The sequence below is a fragment of the Echinops telfairi genome, unplaced genomic scaffold, assembly GCF_000313985.2.
Source record: "Echinops telfairi isolate 266 unplaced genomic scaffold, ASM31398v2 ScPeMD7_60;HRSCAF=208, whole genome shotgun sequence".
NCBI lineage: Eukaryota > Metazoa > Chordata > Mammalia > Afrosoricida > Tenrecidae > Echinops > Echinops telfairi.
The window spans coordinates 21173912-21181046 of NW_022103958.1; the positions used below are offsets into that span (position 1 = coordinate 21173912).

The 7135-nt window shown below is 45.6% G+C and overlaps 1 pseudogene; it reads left to right on the forward strand.

Annotated features, from left to right (window-relative positions):
* The first annotated feature begins 3004 nt into the window (after positions 1 to 3004).
* Positions 3005 to 5429, forward strand: LOC123521789 (annotated as a pseudogene).
* The last annotated feature ends 1706 nt before the right edge of the window (positions 5430 to 7135 follow it).

A 7135-nucleotide genomic window follows, 5' to 3' on the forward strand; every position in this document is an offset into this window, starting at 1 on the left:
AATGCAGAAGTCAAACCACACGTAAATAAATACATAAAAGGAGGCTACTGATAGTCTTCAGGAGCCCCCACAATGTAGTAGCTGTGCTGTGGGCGGCTAACCACAGCGCAGCAGTTCGAAACCCGCAGTTCACGCTCAGGGGAAAGACGAGGTTTCCGGTACAGTGGAATCCCGGTGCTCGCCCGCAGATTTTGACACGAAACATTGAGAAAATTTTGCATTGGAACCAGACCCGACACAGGTGATTTTTGTAAACAAAAGCAGTTCACGTTTTGCTCATTCGGCGTTAGTTGGCGTTGTTAGTATGGGTCGTTTAAATCTTCTGCGGCTGTGTGCCTAGTGTTTTGCTATAATTTTCTTAGTTTTGGTGGCTTTTTGAAACATGGGTCCTAAGAAAGAGTATTTTGAAAAGAATTATCATGATAAAGAACTGGTTAATCGTGTTATTGATATCGTTGATAATAATTTAGTAAACCCTTTTAGAAAACAGTTAAGGAAATGCCAACCGCAGACCGCATTAGACAGATTTTTTTTTTTTTACAGAAAACCAGCCAGGTGCTAGTGAAAAAAGGCAAAGAAGGGAAAAAACTCCTGAGAAGCTGCGACCAGTTGATTTTACAGAAGGGGCTTCCCCTTCCAAACAGTGACTCTCTCTCCATCCTCCTCTCCACACCCGTGTCCACAGATCCAGATCCTCCTCCGTCTCAAGGTATGGGCCATGCCGTAGTTGTTAAAAACTTTTTAAATGTTGTGTTTCTTATTTAAATTATATTATTTAACTCTGAACGTATTTACTTTGAAATTTCTGATTAATCCATTTTCAGTTATTTCTTATGGGAAAAATGGATTCAGAACTCGACTGCATCGCATCTCAACACTCCTTCTAGAACAGATTAGCATTGAGGTCCAGGGTTCTATTGTACCTTAAAGAGATAGTTTCCAAAGTCCATGAGAGAAGAGTTCTGCTCTGCCCTATAATATTGCGATGAAGTGGAATCAATTCGATGGCAGTGAGATTTGGGTACATCTTCATGAATTTTATCACATATTTAATGTAGAATAAAGGGGCACGAACCTTTCCTTAAAGTAAAACTACCAGCTCCACCCCAGTGCTTAGCGTTCCGAGTCTTGGCTTGACAGACTAAGTTCTGGGCCACCATCTGTACCCACCCAGCCCTCTTCCCACTCTGCCTTGCAAAATTGTTCCTTTTCAAAGTTCAAGTTCTTAATCCTTCTGGGCAAGGCTTCCCTAATTAAACCCCAAACAACCGTCAAAGCAAATGAGCATTTGGGGGCACTGGGCACCATGCCATGGCTGAGTCCATTGTTTATATTTCTTAACATTCAAAAGGACTGCTTTGTTTAATTCTGAGCTTCCATAAGTGCACTTTACGTATGTTGGGTCTCTTCCCTCCCCTGTGGCTTGAGTTTAACTCATCACAATCAATCTAACAAAATTCCACCTTCTTTTTTTTTTAGTTCACATGATTTGATTTTTTGTAAATCCTTACCACATGTCAGTCCCTCAGCTCAGCAGCCACATGTAGTTGCTTTGGATGTATAATTTCACGTTAAAAAATACAGCAGCACTGTGGGTGCTACGTGCAAAGAGCAATGAATTACTGACAAAAGTAAAAGGGATTTGGAAAGTGACCCTTGATGCTCTTGGTGTTAGACTGCATTCCCTATAGGAGTAAAGCCAGTGGCATGTAGTTGAGAGAGATGTATTATCACGAAATTGGTTCACCCAATTATAGAAGAGTGGGTAAATCCAGTCCAGCTCCAGTCTGTGAGTTACATGTTAAGCTAGAGGCTTTTCCTGACTCTCGGAGCTGCTGGGGGGCTGATGAGCCAGGAAACAGGAAGATGAAGCAGGAAGATCACAGCTGGTTGATGAAGATGGGGATGAATTGAAGGTGGGCAGGTCAGATGGCAGGCTCTGACGGCTTCTAAGGCTGGCAGTCAGTAGGTCAGGCCATTGACTCAAGTCCAAAGAACCGGAGGTTGTGAAGCCCCTTGAAATAACCCAAGTCTAAAGTCTTCAGTTGGCCACACCCTCTGAAGAAACATCATTAAGGCTATTACCTGAGTAAGAGATCGTAGCCTACCCTACTCATCCCTCAGCTGCTTGACTGCACACATCAGATCCCATCGTGGGTTGATTACATTATTTTAGATCGTATCCTGGGGGTGGTCTCCCCTACTTAAGCACTGAGAATCCTGGCCAAGCCAGATCGACACAGAGCTCAACTAGCACAATCTATATTGGGATCTTTCAAGGGGACCAGAGTTTATGGGTCATATCTGGAAAACACAAGCAGAAGCACTAGAGAGAGAAAAAGGCTATTTCTCTAGCGGCAAAGTTAAGGTGTGTCCTCGGTCAACTATAAACTTTAGATGCTTGCTTGGTGGATTGCAGTGTCCGATGGTGGTGGGGGTAGGGGAGAGAGGAGACACGGCTCCTCAGATAGCCTGCTCTCGTTACAGGTTAAATGCATTGCATTTTGATCATGCAAAAGGCTCTTTCCTCTGTGACAAGCCTTAACTTTTTCTTTTTTTTTTTTACCTTTGATGGATAGCTTTTTCATTCAAAGATTTTTCCATTGTTGTAAGTTAAATCGTTTCTTAAAAGTAATTGCAATGGCCCTGCTTAGTCAATCAATACAAAAAAGGAAGTGTGCCCATCATGTAGATCTTTGTCTCCTTAAATCATAAGTAGCATGTGGGGCACAAATTAACAGACTTCAAAACAATGTAGCAGTTTTGTCTCTCCTCGGCTCGTGATCAGATAAAATCAAAGCCTCCCTAATGAATGCTCAGCGTTTTTGCAGGTTTCGATGTAGGTATTAGTTGTGTCTTTGAAAGCCATTGATAGTCTGCTACAGAATAGAATGATACCTTCCCCTCCCCATTCAGAAAATCCTCTATTAAGGTTAGTCTGGTGCCTTACCTTCTCTCACACTTGGTACCTGCCTAGATTAATTACCCACCGGCATAGGGCGCAATGGTCAGGAATAAGGTTAACATCTAAATTGACTCTGAATAGGGGCTTTAGTTGATTAAATACCCTATTTCGACCTTGAAAATAAACAGTGTCACCTAAAGATCAGCTAAAGCGAAGTCACTTTGTGTGAATGTTTAAATTAAAATTGTCCAAGCCTTTACCATACCAGATAGTGGAAACCCATTAGCAAATGCCATGCTCCTTGACTCACTCAATGTCTGTGGGACTGTGGTAGTTATATGATCTGTTGTAAATTTGAGACTTAAGAGTGAAGAGGTACAGTCTAACCTGTCAATCAGGTCACAGCTTGATGACCTCATTTGGAGGCACTAAGGAGATAAATAGCTCACTGGAGGCGGGCCACATGCTCATTCCCTGTAAGGGATGCTTGCTGACAAGACACATGGAGCTATGCTAGAGCCCTGGAGCTGAAGTAGCCAAGTGGAGACCCCTGCCAGCACTGAGATACCTCTACTGCCACTGGATCCATAGGCTTTCCACCCACTGGCCTATGATCTTCCTGTATTTGGCATTATTGCATGACTACATGAGTCTGAAGAGGAATTTATAGATTGGTTTTAGACATATGAGCTAATATTGGACTTGGTCTGGACTCGGATGGGGTGTTTTCTCAATATTCAATTGCTCTTATGTATAAAGCTCTGTCTTAAACACATATGAATGTCTCCCTGGATTTGTTTCTCTAGTCTACCCGGACTAGCACAGGGACTTTTCAAGGGCTTACCTTTATCATCATCGTTGGCCCTTACCTCCTCTGTCCATTAAATTCTCGCTTTCTTAGATCTCCCCTTTTTCTTCAGTGTAATATAGAAGCTAGGGGTACAGAGTCTGGAATCACTTGGAGCTGAGTAATTGGGCGCACATTACTTACCCACTCTCTGCTTTGTCCACACAAGGAAATAATAGGACATCCCATAGGTTGCTGGGAGCATGAAATACGCATAAAGCGCCCGAGCTGAGGTGGGGGAAAGGAGCGGCTCCACAGTTTGGGTGCTGGCTTCCCCTCTGGGTGGCTTTGGTTGTAGCTGGCCTGGGGGGAGGTGCAGGTTCGTCTTCATGGCTGCTGAGAGGGAGCCTGGAGAGACCGTGAAGGGAAAGGTAGGATTAGAAGATCTTGTGATGTTGTGGTAGGAGGATCTATTTTGGTGACTTCAGGATGCTAGTTCCATTGTAGGTTTAATTATGCAAAGCAAAGAATCCAGGAACGAATTGCAAGAGAAGGAATCAAAAATAAGATTTTATATGAAAGCACCCACCTTGATCCTGAAGCAACAATTAAGCACTCAAGCAAATCGGTGTACAAAGGTGAGAACGACCCAGAACATTTTATGTACAATAAGGAACTGTCAATCAAGCAGTTGAAGAATGTATTAAGTTGTACACATGCGTGCACCCTGTTATCAAATGAACTCTGGTCCTGTACCTACCAGAAGAATGCCAGGGAAGCATTCTTCTGTTATGTAGAACTATTTGCTCGTAATTTATTGTCACTGTGTTGGAATAAAATTATAAAGACCTAAAAACAAAAAAATACACACAAAGCATATCCCTTGAGTCATTCCAAGTGACCCTCCATAGGGTTCCATGACTATAAATCTTTGGAGGAGCAGACGGCCACATCTAGTGGTCTGGCAGCTAGCAGCCCAGTGCCTAACTCACATCCCCACCAGGCCTCCGGAGAAGAGGACCAGCACTGAGGAAACTCCCCATGCGTATTAGCTGTCCCTCTCTCTGCTCCCCATCCTCCCCAAGGGACCACACTTCCTTGATGCTGCCTGTGCAAGTAGAAGTTAAGGGCTTCCATTTACCTGTCTGAATTTGCAGTGGCCACTCCCTCCAGGTTTTGCTGAGGACGTGTTCCGGGGGCTAGGGGGAAGACCTGAATTCAACTATATTTTATAGAGACCGCTTTATTAAATCTTAACAGGACAAAGACAAATCATTTGGATGAGCAAGGCCAGTAGCATGAGGCCATAATGGTCTCCAAAGGGTTTACGATCACATTGCTAATTATAGAAAATAGAATTCAAAGGAAATTGACCACAGATTTATGATTTGGCAGCAGATCAAATTTATCACTGTAGCAGGAGCAACTATGGAATCAGGAAGGAGTCATGATGGGAATGTGCACACTACTGCCCTTTCACAACGTTTACAGGACTGGTTCTGGCACCCTCTGACCACCTTGCTGGGGCTAGGGCTCCTGACCAGGGACTCTTGGTGCTCTGATATCCATGAAGGTCACACCCAGGGAAATCTCCAAAGACAAGATTGCCCTTCCCAGGGCTGGCTAAGGGTGTCATCGTAATCGCCTTGCAAACACACTCTGCTTAAACTTTGTACAGTACTGGTGACTGGCCGCAAAGACCTCGATAAAGACTACATTCATGAGTTTCCACTGTGAAGCACGTGCCTGGAGTTGAAGCTCTGGTCGTGTTTGGTAAAGCACAGGGTCTGTGCAAGAGGAAGGCCCTCCGTGAGATGGAGTGACACAGTGGCTCCAGCAAAGGGCGCAAGCATACAAGGACGAGGGTGACCCAGGGCTGGGTAATGTTGCTTTCTGTTAACACAGGGGCACAATGAATCAAAGTGGCACCTACCAACAACCTCAAGACATGCTCCCCGGCCATCTCTTCCTCGGTGCCTCCTGACTCTTGCTAGCCTCCTCCAGCCTCCTTCTTCATGGTCCCCTCTCACCCCTTCCTTCTCCTGCTCCTTCTATCAAGCCCCCTCTGAACTTTCCTGGTAGATGAAAGAATCAGAGCACATGGGAGGTTGGAGGGTCCCGTTGGGGACAGAAAAACACTCTAGGCCCTCTTGGTGTATCTCTTTGCTCGTGGTAAGATGTAACAAAACTGTGATCACAAGTCCGGTGATTTCCATAGGTTCCGTGAGTTGTTCTAACCCTAGGGAGCAGTGGGAACCAACAGGTCAAAAGTGAGGGGGTTGGGGGTGGCCAGTGGGACTCCGGCTTACAGCTGGTATGTTGATGGCTCTGAGGGAACCCCTGATTTTCAGCCAGCAGGTCAGAAGTGCAAGTGGCATGAGAAGTCCCAAGCTTGCAGCTGCTGTCTGGAGTCTTGGGCAGACTTGACTGTCTGGAAGGCAGTGCCCTTTGACTTGGGAGGTCTGACCTGGCTCCCAGAAGTTAGGGTCCGAGGGAAAAGTGCTGCAGTTGGTGTCAGAGAAGTGAGAACTGGGGTTTTGATTTCTCCTGGGTAGTATGTGGAGCTTCTCTTCAAAAGACTGACATACTTACCTCCCAGTTGGGGCTGCAAACCGCCAGGTAGAGCTAAGTAGCGGCTGCAACTCCGACGTGAGACTCCTAGTTCACCGCAGACGCCACCCCACCCACTCCACTTTGTGAATGTTACCATTCTGAGCCTATTTGTATATGTCTCCTTGCCCTCCCTGTGGCTGACCTAAGTGTGTCCCCTTCATATATTTGAGTTAAGTAAATTAGCAAATCATCCCTTTAGGTGACTGGGCAGAGAGCTCAGGAGACCCTTCCTGAGCCGGGCTCCGTGGTGCCCTGATAACAAATGCAGAAAATTCCCTGCACGGCGGCATCTTCAACAGCTGCTTGCCCTGGCTGCTGTCAAGTGAACTGAATGGAAGGACCTGCTACATTTGCTCAGGTCATTTATTCTGAACGCCCTACAGCAGTCTGAAACCTCTTTAAACATGCCCGTGGCCCAGCTTGGGACACAGCTTACGAGTCTGTGGTCATACACCTGACAGGTCTGCTTAAAACATTTTCCAGAGTGCAATTCCTCGACTCATTGCAGCAGGATGCTAACCGGCCTCCCCATCGGTGCCTCTCACTGATTCCATCCATCCTGGATTCAAGGGACAGAATAGACTCCGATCTTATGACAACCCTTACCTGTTCAAGACCCTACAGAGGCTTCCTACTGCTGTTTGTATCCAATCTACTCCGTTCAGTCTAGTATTTCAGGACCTTCATCAATCATTTTGTCCTTGAATGAAACATCTCCAGCCTTACCTGAAATTGGTCCTTCACAGGGCCCTTCTGGTGCAGGCAAACCGATCTGTTTGCACTTCTGGGCCTTATTCATGCTTCACCTGGTAGACTCTAGTCCTGCTCTC